At 36.4% G+C, this 25461-nt stretch overlaps 1 pseudogene; it reads right to left on the reverse strand.

Moving 5' to 3' along the window:
* Positions 1-6472: 6472 nt before the first annotated feature.
* LOC128776247 (olfactory receptor 56A3-like) lies at positions 6473-25293 on the reverse strand (annotated as a pseudogene).
* Between the last annotated feature and the right edge of the window lie 168 nt (positions 25294-25461).

The following is a 25461-nucleotide window of genomic DNA, read 5'->3' on the forward strand; positions in this document are numbered from 1 at the left end:
AAATATTGTTGCTGTCAATATCCTGTACACTTCTCTTTATAGACCTAAAGTAGATATATGTGGAGGATTTTTGATTCGGTCATAGCATATAAATTATTTAATTTCACTAGGAATTACCAAATTTCTCTCCAAAATATTTACAAAATCTTACTAGAAATTCCTAAAGTTCCTTTATTTTTCGTAATCCTTATAGCATTTGATGCTATCTTGTTAAAAAAAAAACCTATAAAGATGTAACATACTATTTTATTGTTTTTAATTTGATTTTCTCCTGATAAGTAAGCATCGTTCATATAGTGTTTGGCCATTTGTGGTTTTCAGGCTGTAAATTATGTGTTCATATCCTTTGCCTGATTTTTCTATTAATATTTGTTTTTATTGCATATTTACAAAATCTCTGTGCATATTTTAAATATTAGAACCCTTTGTTGGCTAGATATTACTAGTATCTCCTCTAGTTTGCTATAAAGCTCTCAATTTTATTATTGTCTGCTGCCCAATATTCAATGGACATCTTTCAATTTCACCAAGTCAAACTCTATTTTTTCTATAAATAGATTTTCTCTGTGGATCCTATTTAGCGAACATTCCAGAAGATCGCAAAGATGCTCTTGTTTACTTTAATTGTTTTTAAAACATGCATTATGTTTCATACCAATGTATTTAAATCTGTTTGTGGTTTATAATGCCAAGAGTAAGGAGTGGTATTAAGTTAGTACAAACTGCTATATTCACAACTGTGCAGCTATCAAATACTGTGTTGCTATTGTAAATATCTTCTACTTTGAGTCCCCTAGCCCCTCAACACTACCCTGGGCACTCTCATGGTGTCTCCTGGACTTCCCCATGATCCACAAAGTGTGCGTTATTGGCAGCAGAATAGGGTCCATCAGTGGCAGCGACAGGGCACGGTCTGAATAGCTTCTGTTTTGTTGATGGAGGTGCTGTACCAGTTACTAAGCATTTTTCCCCCCAGTTTAAACAAAATTATCTAAGCCGTTTTAATTATGCTTTAGTGTTTTAACCTATCCACCTATCTTGTTGACCTATGTGTTCTATGTAAACTGTCCTGGGTGTGTTTTTTGTATTGTTTTGTTTAGTTTACTTTTTAAAATGTAAATTCTAATTAGTAAACATGCAGTATAATATTACTTCCAGATGTACAATATAGTAACTCAACAGTTCCATACATCACCCATGCTCATCAGAACAAGTGCACTCTTTAATCCCCACAAACTATTTAACTCATGCCCCTAACCCCCTCCTCTCTGGTAACCATCAATTTGTTTTCTATAGTTCGGAGTCTGTTTCTTGGTTGCCTCTCTCTCTTTTATTTTTCCCTTTCCTAATTTTTTTTGTTTCTTAAATTCCACATGTGAGTGAAATATGGTATTTGTCTTTCTCTGACTGACTTGTTTCACTTATCATGATACTCTGCTCCATCATGTGATTGCAAATAGCAAGATTTCATTATTTTGTATGGCTAAGTAATATTCCATTGTGTATACATAGCACATTTTCTTTATCCATTTATTAGTAATTGGACACTTGGGATCTTTCCATAATTTGGCTATTGTAGATAATGCTGCTATAAATATTGGGGTAGAATATCCCTTTTAACTAGTATTTTTTGTATTCTTTGATACATACCTAGTAGTGTAATTGCTAACTTGTAGGGTAGTTCTATTTTTAACTTTTTGAAGAACTTCCATACTCTTTTCCAGAGTGGCTGCACCAGTTTGCATTCCCACCAACAGCGCAAGAGGATTTTCCTTTCTCCACATCCTCACCAGCTCCTGTTGTTTTTTGTGCTGTTGATTTTAGCCATTCTGACTGCTGTGAAGTAATATCTCATTGTAGTTTTGATTTGTATTTCCCTGATGATGAGTGATATTGAGGACCTTTTCATGTGTCTGCTAGCCATCTGGGGTCTTCTTTGGAAAAATATCTATTCATGTATTCTGCCCATTTTTAAATTCATTTTTTATTTTGGAGGGTGTTGAGTTTTATAGGTTCTTCATATATTTTGGATACTAACCCTTTATCATATATGTCATTTGTGAATATTTGTTCCCATTCCATAGGCTGCCTATTAGTTTTATTGATTATTTCCTTCACCATCCAGAAGCTTTTTATTTTGATGTAGCCCCAATAGTTTGTTTCTGCTTTAGTTTCCCTTCTCTCAGGAGACACATTTAGTAAGAAGTTGGTATGGCTAATGTCAAAGAGGATACTGCCTGTATTCTCCTCTAGGGCTTTTAAGGTTTCATGTCTCACATTTAAGTCTTTCATCCATTTTGAATTCATTTTTGTGTGAGGTATAAGAAAGTGGTCCAGGGACTCAGTTGGTTAAGCATCCAACTTTGGCTCAGGTCATGATCTCACAGTTCATGAGTTCAAGCTCAGCATTGGGCTCTGTGCTGACAGCTTGGAGCCTGGAGTCTGCCTCAGATTCTGTGTCTTCCTCTCTCTCTCTCTCTCTGCCTCTCCCCACCTCTCTCTCAAAAGTAAACATTAAAAAAATAAAAATAAATAAAAGAAAGTGGTCCAGTTTCATCCTTTTGCATGTTGCTGTCCAGTTTTCCCAGCACCATTGGTTACAGAGACTGTCTTTTTCCCTTTAGAAATTCTTTTGTTTACATTTAATTGACTATATATTTGTGGGTTCTTTTCTGGGTTTTCTATTCTCTTCTAGTGACCTATCCATTTTTTTAATGTTTGTTATTTTTGAGAGAGAGAGAGAGAGAGAGAGAGACAGAGTGCAAGCAGGGGAGGGGCAGAGAGAGAGGCAGGCACAGAATCTGAAGCAGGCTACAGGCTCTGAGCTGTCAGCACAGTGCTCCATGCGGGGCTCGAACCCACAGACTGTGAGATGATGACCTAAGCTGAAGTTAGACACTTAACTGAATGAGCCACCCAGGTGCCTTCTCTATGAGTCCGTTTTTGTGTCAGTACCATACTGTTTTGATCACTACTGCATTGTAACATAAATTGAAGCTAGAAATTGTGATTCCTCCAGCTTTGATTTTCTTTTTCAAGTCTGCGTTGGCTATTTGGGGTCTTTTGTGGTTTCATAGAAATTTTAGGATTGTTTATTCTAGCTCTATAAACAATGATATTTGCATGTTGGTAAGGATTGTGTTAACTGTATAGGTTGTTTGAGAAGCATAGACATTTTAACAATATTTATTCTTCCAATCCATGAGCAAGGAATGTTTTTCCATTTCTTTGTGTCCTCTTTTATTTCTTTCATGAGTATTTTATAGTTTTCAGAATATAGTTCTTTCATCTCTCATGGGGAGGCTTATTCCTATCTTATTGTTTTTGGTGCAGTTGTAAATGGGATTGTTTTCTTAATTTCTCTTTCTGTTGCTTTATTATAGTTATGTATGTTGATTTTGCATTCTGTGACTTTAACGATTCCATTTATCAGTTCTAGCCATTTTTTTTTTTTGGTGGAGTCCTTTAGGTTTTCTATGTGTAGTGTCGTGTCATCTGCAAATACTTTTATTTCTTCCTTGCTGATTTGGATGCCTTTTACTTATTTTTGTTGTCTGATTGCTCTAGCTATGACTTCCAGTACTATGTTAAATAATGGTGGTGAGAGTGGATATACCTGTCTTATTCCTGACCATAGAGGAAAAGCTCTCAGGTTTTCCTCACTGAGGATGATATTAGTTGTGGGTTTTTTATAGATGGCCTTTATTATGTTTCAGTATTTTCTCTCTAAAACTACTGTTGTGAGGTTTTTGTTTGTTTGTTTGTTTTACCATCAGTTAATGTTGTACTTTGTCAAATGCTTTTTCTGCTTCTGTTTAAATGATCATATGGTTCTTCTTTTTTTTTTTTTTTATTCATGTGCTCTATCACATTGATTGATTTGCCAATATTAAACCACCACACCAGGAATAAATCACTCTTGATAGTGGGGAATGATTTTTTAAAGATATTGTTAGATTTGATTTCCTAGTATTTTGTTGAGAAATTTTGCATACATGTTCTTCAGGGATATTGGCTTATAGGTTTCTTTTTTAGTGGAGGCTTTATCTGGTTTTGGTATCGGGGTAATGTTGGCTCATAGAATAAATTTGTGTGTGTTTTTTTTCCTTTCCATATTTTGGAATAGTTTGAGAAAAATAAATATTAACTCTTCTTTTTTATTTTATATATAGAGAAAGCCTAAGGGAGAGGGGCAGAGAGAGAGAGAGAGAGAGAGAGAGAGAGAGAGAGAGAGAGAGTGAATCATAAGCAGGCTATACATTCAGTGCAGAGCTCAATGTGGGGCTTGATCCCACCACCCTGGGATCATGACCTGAACTGAAAGCAAGAGTTGACACTCAACTGACTGAGCCCCCCAGGTGCCCCATATTAACTCTTCTTTAAATGTTTTATAAAATTCACCTGTGAAGCCATCTGGCCCCAGACTTTTGTTTGTTGGGATTGTTTTGATTATCGATTTAATTTCTTTGTTGGTTATCAGTCTGTTCAAGTTTTTTATTTTTTCTGTTAATTTTTGGAAGTTTATATGTTTGTAGGAATTTGTCTATTTGTACCAGGTTGTCCGATTTCTTGGCATATAGTTTTTAATAATATTCTCTCATAATTTTTTGTATTTCTACGGTGTTGACTGTTATTTCTCCTCTCTCATTTGTGATTTTTTTTATTTGGATCTTTTCTCTTTTTGATATGTCCAGCTAGAGGCTTATCTATTTTATTAATTTTTTTCAATGAACCATCTCCTGGTTTCATTGATCTGTTCTAATTTTTTTTAGTTTTCTTCCAACTCTTGAGGAAGCCTGTATTGCTATTTCCCTCTTAGGACCACTTTTGCTGCATCCCTAAGGTATTGGACTGTTGTGTTTTCATTTTCATTTGTTTCAATGTATTTTTTATTTCTTCTTTGATTTCCTGGTTGACCCATTAATTGTTTAGTAGGATTTTGTGTTGCTTAACTTCTATGTATTTGTTCTTTCCAAATTTTTTCTTGTGGTTGACTTCTAGTTTTATAGTGTTGTGTCCTAAAAGGTGCATGGTATGATTTCAGTCTTTTTTGTATTTGTTGGGGCCTGTTTTGTGATCTAATACGTTGTCTGTTCTGGAAAATGTTCCATGTAGACTTTAAAAGGATGTGTATTCTGCTGTTTTCGGATGGAATGTTCTGAATATACCTATTAGGTCCATCAGGTCCAGTGTGTCAATCAAAGCCATTGTTTCTTTGTTGATTTTCTACTTAGATGATATATCCATTGCTGGAGGTGGAGAGTTAAAGTACCCTATTTTTGTATTATTATCAATTAGTTCCTGTATATTATAATTAACTCTTTTATATTTTTGGGTGTTCTCATTTTGGGTACATAAATATTTACAATTGTTTTGTCTCATTTTTGGATAACCAGCATACATTCAATCATTTATTCAACATGTATTCAGTCATTAATTTCATAAACATTTATTGGTCTATGCCATACACTGAGCACTGTTTGCACACTCGAAATACAACAGTGAACATAAAAGACAAAAATTCTTGCCCTTCTACTGCTTAAATTTTAGTGAATGTAGGCTGACTAAACAAATAAATGAGTAAATGTAGGTTCATTAAACAGTGACAAATTCTGTGCAGAACAGGAAAACAGAGAAGGTATAAGGACATTGTTTGTGCTTGGGGGGAATATTGTTGGATACTATTTTAAATACTGTGGTCAGGGAGACCCAGTGGACCTGAGGGACAGAGCTATGTGGACAGAGGAACAAAAAGCAAAAAGTTCCAGAGACAGGACTATAGTTCATGTTTTTAAGCAGCTCTTAGGGAGGCATTTCTGACTGGGGGTCTGAAGGAGGAGGTCAGGTAGGTAAAGGAGTCCCACCTACAGGAACAAAATTTATCTCTCTTCTGGGCTTATTTATGTGTTTTAATCTAACTCTTAATTCTAACTTTTGAAATTTTCATTGGACCTTTTTGAGTAATGGGACCAAGATTTATGTGTGTTAGAATCCCATTTTCTAGTTCTGTGCTAGATATAAAATAGCTTTCAATAAATATGCTTAAATGCCTGAGGGAAAGGTTAAAACCTAATGGTTATTTTCAGCATTTTTTAGCGTTGCTTTTTAATTTTACTTTCTTTTCCAAAGTCAATGCACTATCTTTAAGTACTGATACTTCCCATCAACCACACATCCATTACACTGACTCTAAAAGAGATTTAATCAGGAGCAGACAGTGAGGTGTGATGCTTCATTCATCAACATTCATAGCTTCTGGGCTGGGTGCCATGATGAGAGATTATATATACATCTGTATCCTTAGTCACTTCCAGAAAATGATGGAATGTAAGAAATGTGATGTACCTGTGGGTAAGAGAAAAACCATACAATTCATATCATCAGGCATGTCCAGAGAGAGGATTAGGACTGTAATTTTGTCTCCAAGTCCCTGTATTCCAATAGTGATTTTGAGTATTTTAGTTAAGAAAAGTCAAGCTAGAACACAATTACTTGCTGCTTTCGCCCTCCTCAGCAATTTCCTAATCCCCTCTTTAATCTCCTGCATTCATACCCCATAGATAATGGGGCTGAGAGCTGCAGGAATTACATGGTATAACACATTAAGTAAGACAGGGATATCAGGGGAAATTTTTTTCTTGGCTATGTGGGTGAAAACAAAAACCAGCAGGATGGTACTGAAGAAGAGGATGAGGATGAAGTGAGAGCCACAAATGCTCAGAACTTTGGCAGCTGCCCCTCTTGCCTTGAGTCTAAGAACGGCTCATAGGATGAAAGTATAGGAGAAAATGATGAGGATGAGGTCAGAGCCCAGAAGAGTCCAAGCCACAACTAAATGGTAAATTCTGTTAAAGGCAATGTTATCACAGGAGAGCTTGGACACAGAGAGATTGGCACACATACAGTTCTCAATTATATTTTTTCCACAGTAATGATGCTGGGCAGAGAGGATGGGAATAGGTGCAGTAAGAAATGTGTTCCGGGCCAAGATGAAGAGAACAGCCTTTCCTACAAACTGGTCAGTGATGATAGATGGGTAGTAGAGAGGCTTACAGATGGACACATAGCGGTCATAGGCCATGGCCAGGAAGGTGCATGATTCCATGGGCAGGAAGGAATTCATGATGAACATCTGGAGGAAGCAGGTAGAGAAGCTGATGGACCTGTGGTCAAACCAGAAGATGGCCAAGACCTTGGGGATGACAGTCAAGCAGAGCATGATGTCCAGCAGGGAAAGGAGGCCGAGCAGGTAGTACATGGGCTTATGCCAAGAGACCTCCATCCTGATCCGGACGGTGATCAGGAGGGTCACGTTGGCCCCATAGCCAGGAGGAAGAGGAGGCTGAGGGGCAGAGACAACCAATGCTTCCAGATGGGGGACCTGACAAAGCAATTCAGGATGAAGTCTGAGACTTCAATAGAGAGGGAGCTGCTGTTCTAAGGCAGCAATGGCAGTGACTTTAGTGAGGCAGATGTCTCTGAGTAGCTGCAGAAGAGAGGAGTAAATCTATCATACTCTGATGGCTATGTACTTAGCTTGTAAAATCCATAAGGGTAAGTACATAGTCCACTTCATCCACCCCACAGCCCTTGTGCCTAGCACATTTTTTGACTTATAAGAGGTGGCTAATAGACATTTGTTGAATATATAATATAATGTTTCCACATCTTTGTTATTTCATCTGTGTTTTATCTTTCTTTTATGTGAATGTGTATTTTCAGTTTGTTTGCTTGGTTAATATTTAATGAATCAGAAATTATTTAAACATCAAATGTTATTTAAATTAAATACATAAAATCAAAGGCTGATGAAACATTTCAGTTTAAATTTTAAAATGAACAGAAATGCACTCCAAAGGTTAGATGGGATTCATTTTCAAGATTTTAAGGAAGAAAAAGATGATAATATCCAGTGACATGATGAACTGGGGTACTTAGAGCAAATCTCCTTGATGAAAAGGTATACAAATCATTTCTATGGTTATGTCTATATCTAATCTCTATCTTTATCAATACCCATACCCATATCCATACCTACACTTATGCCTATACTTACATCTATTATTTATATTTTAATATCTTGAATACACCCATGAACAAGTAAAAAAGAAAGAATTATCAGGCTAAAGATTGAATAAAATCCAGACATCAAAATCAACTATTGATGTTGGCTTTCAACCTGAGAGCACTTGTATAAACTTAAGCACCTGTCTTCATTACCTAGGGGAGCTTGGAATCTAAACTCCAGGGACAGAAGATAAATCTAGGCTCAAGCAGGTGGAGAATGTAGCAGAGGATCTCCCATTTAGATAGGGCTTTACAACACTACATCCTGAATAAAAAGGTGGGCACTAGTAATAATCCCACTCCTTCATCTTCGTCCCTCACTTATACCTGGAACTTCAAATAACCTCAAAGCTTGTTTTATAGTAGAAATCTTCCCTGTAAATCCTGAACTACTGGCTGGTTCTCTTTTGACTTGGCATCCTGTGTTCACACCAACTGTTTGTCTCAGAAAGGAATTTAAAGTTATCCTGGATTGGTGGTGGTTTCAGAAAATAACAGAAACAAGCCCAAATCCTTTCTTGAGAAAGAAACTTCATCTCAGGCCTCAAAGAATTTCAGCACAAAAACTTCTGAAGAAATTGAGTTGCTTGTGGTAAAAAGACAATTAATTAAAAAGAAAATGATGGGGCACCTGGGTAGCTCAGTTAGTTGACCGTCTGAATTCGGCTCAGGTCATGGTCTCATGGTTCATGAGTTCAAGCCCCGCGTCAGGCTCTGTGTTGATAGCTCTGAGCCTGGAACCTGCTTTGGATTCTCTCTCTCTCTCTCTCTCTCTCTCTCTCTCTCTCTGCCCCTACCCTGCTTATGTTCTCTCTCTCTCTCAAAAATAAAGGAACATCAAAAAATTTTTTTAATTTAAAAAATGAGTATAAGCCCACAAAAATGATAGCCAAATCCAATCTACAAAAACTTAAGATATTACTTGTGTGGTAAAAGATATTGAACAAAGTTATTTTGTTCATTACCTAGCCCTACTGGGTTTTAGGTAATGAAAGAAAAGCTTTAGGGGAGCCTGGGTGGCTCAGTTGGTTAAGCATCCAACTTCGGTTCATGTCATGATCTCACGGCTTGTGAGTTTGAGCCCCAAGTTGGGCTCTGTGTTAACAGCTCAGAGCCTGAAGCCTGCTTCGGATTCTGTGTCTCCCTCTCTCTCTCTACCCCTCGCCTGCTCATACTCTGTCTCTGTCTCAAAAATAAACAAACATTAAAAAAAAAGAAAACAAAGAAAAGCTTTAAAATATACACAACAAAATAAACACACAGAAAAGGAGAATCAGTCCTCTCTCCAAAAATGAAAAAAATAAAATAATTAACATTGCAAGAGACAGATTTAAGAATAGATTAGCCACACTTGGAAAGATAGTGACCTAGAAGATAGAACTTGAGAAATGCTTTAGAATGAAGCTCCAATGGATACACAGAAAATGCAAACATGTAAAGAGCAAAATACGGGATTCTGACTGCTCAGAGTCCCTCTATCTTTTCTGTTTTCCTGGGATTAATAAGATGATGTCCAGAATTAATATTTTGCTCAGGACACTGGAATCTCTAAAACGTAACAAAGCAGATTTGAAGAGGAACCAGATATACTTGAAAAACAGAATATCAACAATAAGAACTAAATTAAACAGTAGATTAGGGCCAGCTAATGGTAGAGTCAGTAAAGTGTCAGAGGTGGTCAGAAGAATCTACTGAGAATGAAGATGGAAATAAAATAAAAACATATGGGAAAAAATGAAGAAAATGTAGGAGAAATAGATGGGATGAGCATGTTTAATACATTTAATAAGAGCTCCCAGTTGAAGAAGAAAGAGAATGAGACAGAAACATCTGAACTTTTCAGGACAGACTACATCAGTAATCAGATTCAAGAATTCCAATAAGAGGCACCTGTGTGGCTCAGTCGGTTAAACATCGACTTTGGCTCAGGTCATGATCTCAGGTTCATGAGTTTGAGCCCTGCACCAAGCTGTCTGCTGTCATCGCAAAATATGCTTGGGATTCTCTCTGTTGCTCTCTCTCTGCCCCTCCCACACTTGTGCTTTCTCTCACACACAGAATAAAAAATAAACTTAAAAAAAAGAATTTCAATAAATCCTGGGTGGGAGAAATCAAAAAAAGTGTACACCTGGATATATCTAAATATATACACTTAGTTGGGGCTCCTGGGTGGTTCAGTCGGTTAAGCATCCAACTTTGGCCCAGGTCATGATCTCACGGTCCGTGAGTTTGAGCCCTGCGTCTGGCTCTGTGCAGACAGCTCAGAGCCTGGAGCCTGCTTCAGATTCTGTGTCTCCCTCTCTGTCTGCCCCTCCCTAGCTCATGCTCGCACTCTCTCTCTCTCTGTCAGAAATAAATGAACTTTAAAAAATAAAAATAAATATATACACTTAGATATCATGGTCTAACTTAGGTACCAAAGAGAAAGAAATGATCTTAAAGATCAATATGACTATTACAATGAGAACAATGGGTGTGTGTTTCAATATGCGTGTGTCAATAGGCCACAGCAGTAAAGTGTGGTAAATAATGAAGACACTAGTGAAGATGTCTTAATAATGCTTTAAATTGAAATTGATGGAGGTTTTGAAGATGTTAAACTGTTAAAGACTACTAAAATTACTATCGAATTATTTATATTAGCTGCTAAAATTGTATTTCTTTTTTCCAGCTTTTTATTGTGGTAGAATACACATGACGCAAAATTTATTATCTTAACCATTTTAATATACAGTTCGTTGATATTAAGTGCATCCATTTTGCTGCGCAACCATCACCAGGATCCGTCTCCAGAACTCTCTTCATCTTGCAAAGCTGAAACTCTGTACCCATTAAACAATAACTTCCCATGACCTCCTCCCTTCTGCCCCTGGCAACCACCATTCTAGATGTTTTTTAAACTGCTAAGATGTTAAATAATTATTAGTTTTCAGTGATCACGATTTCATTGCATGCAGTTATCTGATGAGCATTTCAAAACCATCTTAAATAAACACAAAAGAGGGCTTCATACAAACCATGTCATCCGGAGTTTAGCAGTGGTTGCAGTAACACTAGCATCAGCTCTACAAAGAGTATACGTTTTCCTAAAAGACAGGAAGGACCTTGACTTTCTGTCCTTGATCAATGAAAGACTAGGTGAGGAACTTCTAAGGATCTGGTTGATTATTTGGAATCAAGACAGTGATCAGGAAGGTGACACTGGCCCCACAGCCAGGAGGAATAGGGCATGAAAGGTATCAGTGCTGCCAGCTGGGAACCTGACAAAACAGTTCTGGAAGTACTTGGATATGTCAGCAGAGCAGATGTTGCTGGAGGATAATATGACATTTGATCCCATCTTTGAAGAGGACAACAAGTAGCCAAAAAAGAAGAAACTTGTTAATAAATCATTTAAGCTTGTGGAGAACCATGTAAGAAGCTTTGTGGAAAGTATCAAACTAAATTAAAATAGGATGGGAAATAACATAATAATCTGGTTAGTCAGATTGTCAATCACTGTATTTGACCTTGGGAGAAAATATCAAATATGATTCATCTCTGCCTTTGGGATAACTCATTGAATAAAGTAGGGCACAAAAATGTCAGACAGAAGAATAGCAGTATAGTGTGGCTCACCAAAATAAGATGTGCTCATGGTGTTATGGAAGTACAAGAGAGTGATCCTTTATTTATTTTTAAATTCCACTTTAATTAACATACAGTGTTACGTTAGTTTCTGGTGTACTATATCGTGATTAAATAATTCTATATATTACTCAGTGATCATCATGATAAGTGTACTTTTAATCCCCTTTACCTATTTCATGCATTCCCCCACCCACCCACCTCATCTCTGGTAACCACCAGTTTGTTCTTCATATTGTTCTGAGGGTTTTATTTATTTATTTTTGTCTCTCTTCGTTATTGCTTCTTAAATTCTACATATAAGTGAAAATATATGGGATTTGTCTGTCTCTGACTGACTTACTTCACTTAGCAATATGAACTCTACATCCATCCATCTTGTTGTAAATGGCAAGATCTCATTCTTTTTATGACTGAATAATATTCCATTCTATGTGTACAACACATCTTAATCCATTCTTCTAGCAATGAACACTTGAGCTACTTACATGATTTGGCTATTGTAAATAATGCTGCAATAAACAGAATGGTACACATATCTTTTCAGATTAGTGTCTTCATACTCTTTGGGCAACTACCCAGCAATAGAATTACTTTGTCATATTGTAATTCTATTTTTAATTTTTTGAGAAACTTCTATACTGTTTCCCACAGTGCCTGCACCAGTTTGCATTCCCACTAACATTACAAGTGATTTCTTTTTCTCCTCATCCTTACCAACAGTTACTGTTTCTTGCGTTTTGGATTTTAGCCATTGTGACAACTGTGAGGTGATATCTCATTGTGGTTTTGATTTGCATTTTCCTGATGATAAGTGAGCTCAAAATATTGAGCATCTTTTCAATTGCCTCTTGGCCATTTTTATGTCTTTTTTGGAGAAATGTCTGTTCATGTCTTCTGCCATTTTTAATTGGATTATTTGAGGGCTTTTTTTGTTTTTGTTTTTGTTTTTTGGTGTTCAGCTGTATAGGTTCTTTAGATATTTGGATATTAACCCCTTCTTAGAAATATCATTTGCTAGTATTTTCTCCAATTCGGTAGGTTGTTTTTTTAGTTTTGCTCATTATTTCCTTTGCTGGTGAAGAAGTTTTTTATTTTGATGTAGTCCCAAGAGTTTATTTTTGTTTTTGTTTACTTTGCCTTAGAAACATATCTAGAAAAATACTATACTTGTGAATACTACGGTTTTAGGTCTCACATTTAGATCTTTTATTCATTTTGGGTTTCTTATGTATGGTGTAAGAAAGTGGTACAGTTTCCCTTTTTTGGATGTAGCTGTCCAGTTTTCCCAACACCATTTGTTGAAGAGACTGTATTTTCCCCTTTGCATATACTTTCCTCTTTTTAAATAGATAATTGGCCATGTAATTGTGTGTGGGTTTATTTCTGGTCTCTCTTCTGTCACATTGTTCAATATGTCTATTTTTGTGCCAGGGCCAAACTGTTTTGATTACTACAGCTTTGTAGTATATCTGTGAATGTGAGATTCTGATACCTCCAGTATTGTTCTTTTCAAGATTGCTTTGTGTATTTGGGGTCTTTTGTAGTTCTACTGAGATTTTAGGATTCTTTGTTCTAGTTCTGAGAAATATGGTGTTGGTATTTTGATAAGGATAGCATTAAATCTATAGATTGCTTTGGATAGAATGGACATTTTAACAATATTTGCTCTCTAATTCCATGAGCATGGAATACCATTCCATTTTTTTCCTCATCTTCAATTTCTTTCATCATGTTTTATCGTTTTCAGAGAATAGGTCTTTCACCTCCTTGGTTAAGTTTATTCCTACATGTCTTATTATTTTGGGTACAATTGTAAATGAGATTGTTTTCTTAATTTCTTTTTCTGCTTCTTTATTACTCGAGTGTAGAAATGTGACAGATTTCCATATACTGATTATGTATCCTATGAGTTTCCTGAATTCATTTATAACTTCTAGTACTATTTTAGTGGAGTCTTTCTGGTTATTAATATATAATATCATGTCATCTGCAGATAGTGAAAGTTTTACTTCTTCCTTCACAATTTGGATACCTTTAATTTCTTTTCCTTGTCTGAATGCTTGTAGCACTATGATGAATAAAAGTGGCAAGAGTGGACATCTTGTCTTGTTCCTGACCTTAGGGGAAAAGCTCTCCATTTTTCTTCACAGAATATGATGTTCACTGTGGGTTTTTCATATAATGCCTTTATTATGATGAAGTATGCTCCTTCCAAACCTACTTTGTGAGGGGGTTTACCATGAATGGATGTTGCAATTTGTTAAATGCTTTTTCTGTATTATTGAAATGATCATGTGGTTTTTATCCTTTCTTTTATTGATGTGATATATCATGTTGATTAATTTACAATTTTTGAACCAACCTTGCATCCTGGAAGTAAATCCTACTTGGCTATAGGGAATGATTTTTTTTAATGTATTGTTGGATTTGATTTGCTAGTATTTTGTTCAGGATTCTTGCATCTATGTTCATTAAAGATACTGTCATTTAGTTCTCTTGTTTTGTAAGTGTCTTTACCTGGTTTTGGTATCAGGATAATGCTGGCTTCATAGAATATACTTGGATGCTTTCCTTCTGCTTCTATTTTTCAGAAAAATGTGAGAATAAGAAGTATTAACTCTTTAAATGTTTAGTATAATTCACCTGTGAATCCATCTGGTCCTGTACTTTTATTTTTTGGTAGTCTTTTGACTACTGACTCAATTTCATTCCTGGCGATTGGTCTATTTAGATTCTATATTTCTTCTTTTTCTTATTTTCTATTTCTACTTGATTCAGTTTTGAAAGAGTGCATCTTTCTAGAAATTTATCCATTTCTTCTAGGTTGTCCAATTGTTGACATGTATTTTTTGTTGTAATATATATATTTTTGTATTTCTGTGGTATCAGTTGTCACTTCTCTTTCATTCTGATTTTACTTATTTGGGTCCTTCCTCTTTTTTTCTTGGTGAGTCTGCCTAAAGGTTTATCAATTTTGTTTCTCTTATCAAACAATGAACTCTTGGTTTCAGTGATCTCACCTATTAGTTTTTTAGTCTCTATTTCATTTATTTCTTTTTTTTTAAGTTTTGATTTAAATTCTAGTTAGTTAACATATAGTGATTGAGGAAATGAGATGGGCTCAATTCTTGCAAACGGTGGGATTAAAACATGGAGTTTTTAAAGGTCAGTGGGCTTAGCTGGGATGGATCGCAGAAGGCATTGCCTTGCTCCTGGAGAGAAGAAAAGCAAATAACCCAGGGGCAGACAGCGTGCAAATAATGATTTGAAGAACGCCTGGAGTACACACAGAGGGAGAGTATTCAGAGTATTTGCTGTTCTCAGGGCATCCCAGATATGGCACATTCACAGAGTCTCCTCTCCAGGATAAAGGAGCTGGCTGGCACTATTTTCCTCCCCTAACTCCCAACATAAACACAGAGCCACCTACAGGAAGTAGCAAGGCACCAACACTGGCTCCCTAACTTGCTTACACAAACCACATTACTGGAGTAAAATACTTATATCATACAAATAAGTTTTTTTAAACCAAAGACTGTAACAAGAGTTGAAGAAAGGCACCATATCATAATAGAAGGGTCTATCCAATAGGAAGGCCTAACAATTGTAAATAATTATGCCCAACTTGGAACACCCAGATATGTAAAACAATTAACATATATAAAGGAACTCATTGATAATAACACAATAATAGTAGGGGGATTTAACATTGACATCAGTGGACAGATCATCTAAGCAGAAAACAACAAGGAAACAATGGCTTTGAATGACACACTAGACCAGATGGAATTAACACATATTCTGAACATTTCATCCTAAAGCAGCAGAATATTCATTCTTTTTGAGTGCACACAGGACATTCTCTAGAATAGATCACATACCAGTTCACATATCAGGCCTCAACAAATACAAAAAGATTGAGATAATAATATGCATATTAAAGCATGTGGTCTGAAAGACCACACACAGCACTATGAAACTTGATGTCAATGACAAAAAAAACGTTTGGAAAGACCACAGAAGTATGGAGGTTAAACATGATATTAAACAATGTGTGGACAACCAGGACCTTAAAGGAGAAATAAAAAATACATAGAAACAAATAATAATGAAAACATGATGATCCAAAATCTTTGAGATGCACCAAAAGCAGTCATAAGTGGGAGGTGGGCAGCAATATAGCACTACTCAAGAAGCAAGAAAAGTCTCAAATACACAACCTAACCTTAGAGCTAGAGCTAGAAAAAGAACAGCAAATTAAGTCTAAAGCCAACAAAAGAAGGGAAATAATAAAGATTAGACCAGCCATAATGATATAGAAACAAACAAATAAAAAACAGTAGAACAGATCAATTAAACCAGGAGGTGGTTCTCTGAAAGAATTAGTAAAATTGATAACCCCCTAGGCAGACTTATCAAAAAGAAAAGAGAAATTACCCAAATAAATAAAATCACAAATGAGAGAGGAGAGATCACAACCAACACGACAGAAATACAATAAATTATAAGAGAATATTATTGAAAATTATATGCCAGCAAATTGGATAATCTGGAAGAAATCAAACAATTCTTAGAAACATATAAACGACCAAAACTGAAACAGGAAGAAACTGAAAACTTGAACAGACTAATAACCAGTGGAGAAATTGAATGAGTAATCAAAAATCTCCCCCAAAACAAAAGTCCAGGGCCAGATGGCTTCCCAAGGGAATTCTGCCAACAATTAAAGAAGAGTTAATACCTATTCTTCTGAAACTGCTACAAACAAACAAACAAAAAGAAATGGAAAGAAAACTTCCAAATTCATTCTATGAGGCCAGCATTACCTTTATTCCAGAACCAAAGACCCCATTATAAGGGAAAATTACAGGCCAATATCCCTGCTGAACATGGATTCAAAAATTCTCAACAAGATACTAACAATTTAAATACGACATTACATTAAAAGAATTATTAATCATGAGCAAGTGAGATTTATTCTTGGACCACAGGGGTGGTTCAGTATTCATCAATCAATCAGTCTGATACACCACATTAATAAAATAAAGGATAAGAACCATATGGTCCTGTCAATAGATGCAGAAAAAAAATTTTGACAGAGTGCAACATCAATTCTTGATAAAAACCTTCAATAAAGTAGGGATAGAAGGAACATATATCATCATAAAGGCCATGTATGAAAGACCCACAGCTAATACCATACTTAATGGGGAAAAACAGCTTTCCACCTATAGTCAGGAACAAGACAGGGATGTCCATTCTTACCATTGTCATCTAACATAGTACTGGAAGTCCTACTTACAACAATCAGACAACAAAAATAAATAAAAAGCATCCAAATAAGCAAGGAATAAGTCAAAATTTCACTCTTTGCAGATGACATGATGCTCTATGTAGAAAACCCTGAAGACTCCACCAAAACATTGCTAGAATTGATACATGAATTCAGCAAAGTCCCAGGATACAAAATCAACGTACAGAAATCTGTTGCGTTTCTATACACCAATAATGAAGCAACACAAAGAGAAATCAAACCCCATTTACAATTGAACCAAAAGCCATAAGATATCTAGGAATAAACCCAGCCAAAGAGGTAAAAGTTCTGTACTCTGAAAACTATAGAACATTTAAGAAAGAAATTGAATAAGAATGCAAGCTGGTGCAGCCCTTCTGGAAAACAGTATGGAGGTTCCTCAAAAAACTAAAAATAGAACTACACTACGACCCAGCAATTGCACTACTAGGCATTTATCCACGGGATACAGGTGTGCTGATTCAAAGGGACACATGCACCCCCATGTTTATAGCAGCACTATCAACAATAGCCAAAGTATGGAAAGAGCCAAAATGTCCATTGATGGATGAATGGATAAAGCAGTTGTGGTATACACACACACACACACACACACACACACACATACACACACACACACACAATGGAGTATTCCCCGGCAATCAAAAAGAATGAAATCTTGCCATGTGCAACTACGTGGGTGGAACTGGAGGGTATTATGCTAATTGAAATTAGTCACAGAAAGACAAAAATCATATGACTTCACTCTTATGAGGACTTTAAGAGAAAAAACAGATGAACATAAGGGAAGGGAAACAAAAATAATATAAAAACAGGGAGGGGGACAAAACAGAAGAGACTCATAAATATGGAGAACAAACTGAGGGTTGCTGGAGGGATTGTGGGGGGGGATGGGCTAAATGGGTAAGAAGCACAAAGGAATCTACTCCTGGTATCATTATTGCACAATATGCTAACTAATTTTGATGTAAATTAAAAAATAAAACAAAATAAAACAAGTTAAAATTTAAAAAAGAAAGAAAGAAATTAAAGAGGACACAAAGATATGGGAAAACATTCCCTGCTCATGGATTGGAAGAACAAATATTATTGAAAATGTCTACACTACCTGAAGCAAACTACACATTTGATGTAATCCTTATCAAAATGCCACCAGCAATTTTTCACAGACGTAGAACAAACAATCCTAAAATTTGTATGGAACCAGAAAAGACTCTGAATAGCCAAAGCAATTTTGAAAAAGAAAAGCAAGGCTGGAGGCATCACAATTCCAAACTTTAAGCTATATTTCAAAGCTGTAGGCATCAAGACAGTATGGTGCTGGCAGAAAAGGACACACAGATCAATGGAACAGAATGGAAAGCCCAGAAATGGACCCACAACTATATGGTCAAGTAATCTTTGATAAAGCAGGGAGTAATATACATTGGAAAAAAGACAGTCTTTTAAAAAAATTCATTGGGAAAATTGCACAGAAACATACAAAAGAAAGAAACTGGCCCACTTTCTTGTACCATAAACAAAAATAAATTCAAAATGGATGCAATACCTACATGTGAGAAAGGAAACCATCAAAATCCTAGAGGAGAACACAGACAGCAAACTCTTTGACATCAGCCATAGCAACTTCTTGCTAGATACATCTCTGGAGGCAAGAGAAACAAAAACAAGAATGAACTCTCAGAATTTCACCAAGATAAAAGTGTTTCTGTGCACAGTGAAGGAAACAATCAACAAAACTACAAGGCAGCCTATGGAATGGGAGAAGATATTTGCAAAAGACATATCTGATAAAGGGTTAGTATCCAAAATCTATAAAGAAATTATAAAACTCATCGCCTTCAAAATAATCCACTTAAGAAATGAGCAGAAGACATGAAAAGACATTTTTTTTCAAAGAAGACATACAGATGGCCAACAGACACATAAAAAGATGCTCACCATCACGCATCATCAGGGAAATACAAATCAAAACTACAATGAGATACCACCTAGCACTTGTCAGAATGACTAAAATTAACAATTCAGAAAACAACAAATATTGACCTGGATATGGAGAAAGGGGAATGCTCTTACACTCTTGGTGGGAATGCAAACTGGTGAAGTCATTCTAGAAAACGGTATGGAGATTCCTCAAAAGGTTAAAAATAGAACTACCCTACAAGACAGCAATTACACTACTAGTTATTTACCCAAAGGATTCAAAACACTGATTTGAAGAGACACCAGCACCCTGATGTTTATAACAGCAATATCAACAGTAGCCAAATTATGTAAGGAGACCAAATATCCATTGACTGATAAATGGATAAAGAAGAAGTAGTATATGTACACAATAGAATATTATTCAGCCATCAAAAAGAATGAAATCTTTCCTTCTGTAACAAGGATGGAGCTAGAAAGTATTGCTAAGCAAAATAAGTCAGTTGGAGAAAAATGCCATATGATTTCACTCATATGTGGGATGTAATAAATGAAACAGATGAACATAGGGACAAAGAAAAAGAGAGAGAGATAAATCATAATACAGTATCTTAACTATAGAAAACAAACTGAACATTGCTGGAGGGGAAGTGGGTGGGAAGATGGATTAAATGGGTGATGGGTATTGAGGGCACTTGTGATGAGCACTGGGTGTTCTTATGTAAGTGATGAATCCCTAAATCTACTCCTAAAGCCGATATTAATTTATATGTTAACTAACTAGAATTTAAATAAAAACTTGAAACAGTAAACAAATAAATAAATGAATAAATTATTATGAAAAATAACCACTCAGTTAAAAAAAACAATTAAAACAAATGAAACAAACAAAAGCACCTTTGTGATCTTGTGAAATGTTCCCTAAATAGGATCCCCACAGAAAATCTGTTCATAGTAAAACAGAGTTTGAGTTGTTCAAATTGAAGATTTTCCATTGAATAATGGAAAGTTTACACTAAAATTCACAGATACATAATAGAGGAGATACTAGCAATATCTAGTGAAAAGGGGGCTCTAAGATTTAAATTATGCATGGAGATTTTGCAAAAATATGCAAGAAAAACAAAATTAATAGAAAAAGCAGGCAAATGATGTCAAAATATAATTCACAGCATGAAAATCACAAACGGTTAAACAGTATACGAACAATGCTGAGTTATCAGGAGAAAATCATATTAAAATAATGAGATACAATTTTATATCCACCAAGCATTAAAAAAATACCATCAATTGGTGTAAGGAATGTGAAGAATTAAACTATAGAAGAATTAAACTATAGAAATTTCTAGTGAGATTTTATAAGTATTTTGGAGACAAATTTGGTAATTCCTAGTGGAATTAAATGTTTTTACTTTATAACTAAAAAAACCCACTCCTACACATATACCTATTTTAGGACTATAAAAGAAGTATGCAAAGATATTGACGTTAGCAGTAATTATAGGTCATTCAGGTGTTGACTACTTATATAAAAAATGCACATAATGGGAATTGAAATGAATAAGCAATGAAAAAGAATGACTTATGCAGAACAACATGGACAGTTGTTTAAGATTTAGTATTGAGTGAAAACAAAGAATAACATCAGATTTATTATCCAATATTATTTATAAAATTCAATATCCAAATAATCCTCATGAACATGTAGCTACATAAGCATATCTAAAATTAATTGAAAAGACACATTTTAAGAACACTGGAGCTTTGGGGCGCCTGGGTGACTCAGTTGGTTGACCATCAGACTTCTGCCTAGGTCATGATCTCACGGTTCATGAGTTCGAGCTCCACATTGGGCTCTGTGCTGACAGCTAGGAGCCTGGAGCCTGTTTCAGATTCTGTGTCTACTTCTCTCTCTGCCCCTCCCTTGCTTGTGCTCTGTCTCTGTCTCTGTCTCAAAAATAAGTAAACATTAAAAAAAACAATAAGAACACGGGGGCTTTCACTTTTCTAAAGAGAAGAGGAATAGGAGCAAAGTTGAGATATGCAGGAGACAGAGAAATAAAAATAGAACAAAAGAAGGCCTTTAAAGAAACTGATGCTGATGCCACAACACAGGGAACAGAGTCAGTGGTATTGTAATTGTGTTATGTGGTGACAGATGGTAGCTACCAATGGTGAACATAGCATAACTGTATACATTTGTTGAATCACTATGTTGTACAACTGACTAATGCAACATTCTGTGTCAACTACAATCAACTTTTAAAAATAATGAAAAAGAAAGAAAGAAAAAAAAGGAACTGATGATGCTTGCTCCCATAATTTGAGGCATATGAATATTTCACATGAGGCTCAAAATGAAAAATAAAATAAACAAATCATTCTTTCTAGTATATAGGTGTATATACATCACATTTGAAAAGTCTTTCAGTACAGCAAAAAACATGATAGGATTTTCTTTAAGAAAAGCACGTTGCATTTTCTCAGGAATATATTTTTCAAGTTACTCTACCATCATTATCATGATGCCATCATAAAAGTCATGACAAATTAATACCAATCCATTCAATAGCATGGTTTGGGAGGTACCTATCTAACAACGGTCTGTTGGAAGCCCATGAGAACTTATGAGTGAGCTTATTGGACCCATGGAGGGCATCGAGTATGCATGTGCAAATGACTGTGAACATGGATGGATGAATGTAAGACCCCTATACCCAGGAGATTAACTGTCCACAGAACACACAATGTTGGGCTGGATTACCAGAGCTCCTTGCTTTTAGAGAGAAAGAAAATCATTTTCTTCTCCTTCCTGCCTGTTTGTCCCAAGAGGGCTTTTTAGGCACAATAAAGTAGGGATGGAGTAGTTCCCAGAGGGAAAAGTCCCTGAGGCCCTGGAGTTATAACTACACCCAGATAGTTCAGGAACTAACCAGAACTCCAATATCAGTGGATCCAGACCCTTGCTCACATCCTCTGTAAGTGAGTCTGGATAGAGGGCCCCTGAGAGGCAGCTATTCCAAAATTAATCAGAACATGGGGGACACCTTTCTTTTCAGTACAGATTTGTGCTCCATTCCATTCCTGAGTCAGTACTGCTGAAGCAGTCTGCAAACCAGGTTGTAGAGATTTCATCCTGTCTCAGGTCAGGAAGCAAATGTAAGAACCTGTGTTCTGGGACCTTCCTTTTTGCCCTTCTGTTGCCTTTTCTGATCTTTTACTGAGTGGTGCCAGATTCAGAGATGCAGGAGTTTGTCCATAGGAGATGAATAGGGGTGGGGTGGAAAGCCTGAAGAGTGATCATCTGCAGCTTAATTTAGATGATTTGGAGTTTTCAGCTGAACATACTGAAGGGGCGTTAAGGCAAAGAATCAGCACACAAATGCTTGAATCATGGAGGAGAAATTAAATTTAATCTAAGTAACATTAGAGGTTAAAGACAGAGACCACAATTTGGGGTCAGTGGGAGTAAGAAAGTAGTTCCTCAGATTAAGCTTCATCTAAAGAATTTCTAAAAGCTATGCTGTAAAAACAGAAAACTATGCCCAGAAGATCATTGAGGTATCTATTACTGGTTGCACTCAGTAACGTCCTAAACAATATTTTGGAGAGATGTCTCAACTTCTGAGTTTCTGGAGTTAGGTGGTCCTTATAATTAGTAATTAATACATAATAATAATAATAATAATAATAATGGACACAAAGTAAAAGGAAACAAGAAGAAAATTGTAATCTGAGCAGTGAAAGCAGGAGTCAGAGTTGTAAGTGCAAAAACAAGGGACATTCCAGATTTCTGGAAAATGGCCCAAGGATTTTATGTGCATGGGGGTGGAGGTAAGAGAAACCTAGAAACATAAAACAAAATGCCAGATACGATATGCGTTTCTGTATCACTGTGGTGACACAGGACACAGGTATATTCATATAGTCAGTGGTTTGGACCTAACTTTTATTTCTTCCACATCCAGACACTGCTAATTAAGCTGGAAATACAGATAATATCACTGAGTCTCAGTTGTCCATTTCAAAAGATAAATTGTTAAAATGGTGTACTTAACCTACCTACTTCAGAATGTTATGAGTCACATATGAAATATGTTTAAAATTCATCCCAAAATTGCCAAAGTCACTACTAATGTATTCTGCTAGAAAGAGAACAAGAATTGGAAGCCATCTAAATCTCTTCTACATATCATGTGGGAGCCATGCCTGGCAGGTGCCAGCTGCACAAACCCTTGCTTAGGGAAGCAGAGGATCAGGAGTAAAGAGAAGAGCCCTGGAAGGGAATGCCATTCCTTCCCGCTCTGAGAGCAAGCCCCAGACACTAACAGGGTCTCCTGATGGGGAGAGTTTAACAGCAGCCTGCAGCTGGGGAATAGAAAATCATATCTGGAAACAAAAATACTATTTGAGCCGCTCCAGGAAAACGAGTGTTTCTAAAGTGATGGGGTTTTGGAGTCGTGGGGGTCTGGAGCTGATGGCCAAGAAAGAATTCTTGAGATGTGTTTGGTGCAAAAAGGTGATTTTGTTTTATGATTTTTTTTTTACCTCAACACCTAGAGTTTCTTGTCTCGCAGCTTCAAAGAATGAAGAGGTAGACACAAAATGAGCAGCAGGCAAAACTTTATTAGAGTAATATAAGAAAGTAGGAATAGAATGAAAGCTCTCTTTATAGAGAGGAGGTATTTGAAAGTGAATGCCTGTGACTGTAGGCAAGGGTCTTTGTTTTATAAGGTTTTGGTCACCACCTCCCTCCCACCTTTGTTTCTTCTCAGGTCCGACCCTTATTGGCTGGGTAACTCTAAATGTCAACTCATTCCTTTTTGATTGGCTCATTTCTTTTACATGAGGGGTGGTCTATGGCCATACCTTTCCTTGTGGGTCATATGTTTTATGGTCTACTACTCACTTTTCATCAGGTCTTTTGTCAAATTCCTGAGGGGAACCTGAGGGGGAATAGCGGCATCTGTTGCATTCTTAAGAGGAACCTTACACCCAAGAGGGTTTACTGTGGTCAGACACTCCCAGCATCATTCCAAAATATGTGTTTTTCCCCATCCAGGGACCTCAGGTCCTCATCTTTCCCTGTCTGCCAATTTTATTCTATATTTCCCTATCATAATTTTATTAAATCACAGGGACAGGACCCATGGGCAGAAAGAGCTGTACTGGGTTGTGAGAGTAACCAGTTATATACCATGGAGTTGGGGGAGGTAAAGGCAAAAGGGAGGCCTACAAAAGGACTTTCATATGTTAAAGATACCTGAGGCCTTGCTATTGTAAAGCTAAGGTTGTTTTCTCTCTAGTCAGGCATTAACATTAAGTCAGTAGGGAGTTAATGGAGAAATGCTACACTGTATTTGCTTCAAGTATTTGTCAATGGGCTGCAGGTTATAAAGGAATTTAACTATACCTACCATTTCCTTCTTGCTTTTGTTCCCCACATCATTGTGGAAGGGAGGGTGATATTGGGGCTCTGGGAAACTAAATCTATAGGTTTCTGGAGATTAGGTTGTTGACAAGATTGCCTTTTTCTTATAATTTACTATGATTTATGTGAACTGATGGAGACTCATATTCTGCATGACTGTGGTCTCTATCAGTTAACCATTTGTTTTCCCCTTTCCTTTGTTCTTGGGCAGCCAGGAGTGCCTGAGCAATGTCACACATATCTCACTGTCGCCGCCCCCCCCCATGGGGTGGGGGAGGGTGGTGTTAACTTTTGCTTTGCCCTCAGCTTTCCTAATACTTCCTCATCATAGAAGTATGAAAACATTGTTCTGATCTGAGTTCATGATTTAATAAAACTCTCTTCCTTGCTACTCTAACCCCTATGCCAAACTATTGCTCCTCCATCAGATTCTGTTGTCAAAACTATTCATTGTATCACTGGTGAAGTTTGTGTTTTCTTTTTATAGAATTGATGGGGCAAACACATTATCATTATAATTATTCATGAGATGCAGAGAAATCCTAGAAATTACTCCAACCCAACCCACTGTATTAAGCAAGAAGATCAGTGTAATTCAGTAATGAGTGAATACAATTGTGAGGTATATTTTCCTTGTTGGTAATGTGATATTATAACATATCTCATTGGATGCTGAATAATTCAATGGGATGAAGCCGTAGGAATTCTAGAAATTCCAAATCAATATGTAATTTATCTTCTATAGTGAACCTCAAGAGTAATAAGTAGGGAAGTATTTAAACTCCCAATGAAAAAGTGTTTCTAAACCCATAAAGTAATGGTTTAACAGAGGCCTTGGTGCATGTAGATAGATTTAGCTACAATGGACTGCATGATTTGAAGTACCCCACAAAGACCCGATCCTCACCTTTGACCAGCCTTCAGTCATCTTTCAAATCTTGTTCACAATTCAGGGGGACAAGCACCTTAGAACCCTTCACCTATAATGTAAAGGAGAGAACCACCTCACTTCATTTAAATTAATTTTCGCCAGCCTATGTCCCATGTCAGAGGTACTCAGTCTCCTCTACATTCTCCTAATTATTTGTGCAAGACC

The sequence above is a fragment of the Panthera pardus genome, unplaced genomic scaffold, assembly GCF_024362965.1.
Source record: "Panthera pardus isolate Hobbes unplaced genomic scaffold, ASM2436296v1 HiC_scaffold_12, whole genome shotgun sequence".
NCBI classification, from domain to species: domain Eukaryota; kingdom Metazoa; phylum Chordata; class Mammalia; order Carnivora; family Felidae; genus Panthera; species Panthera pardus.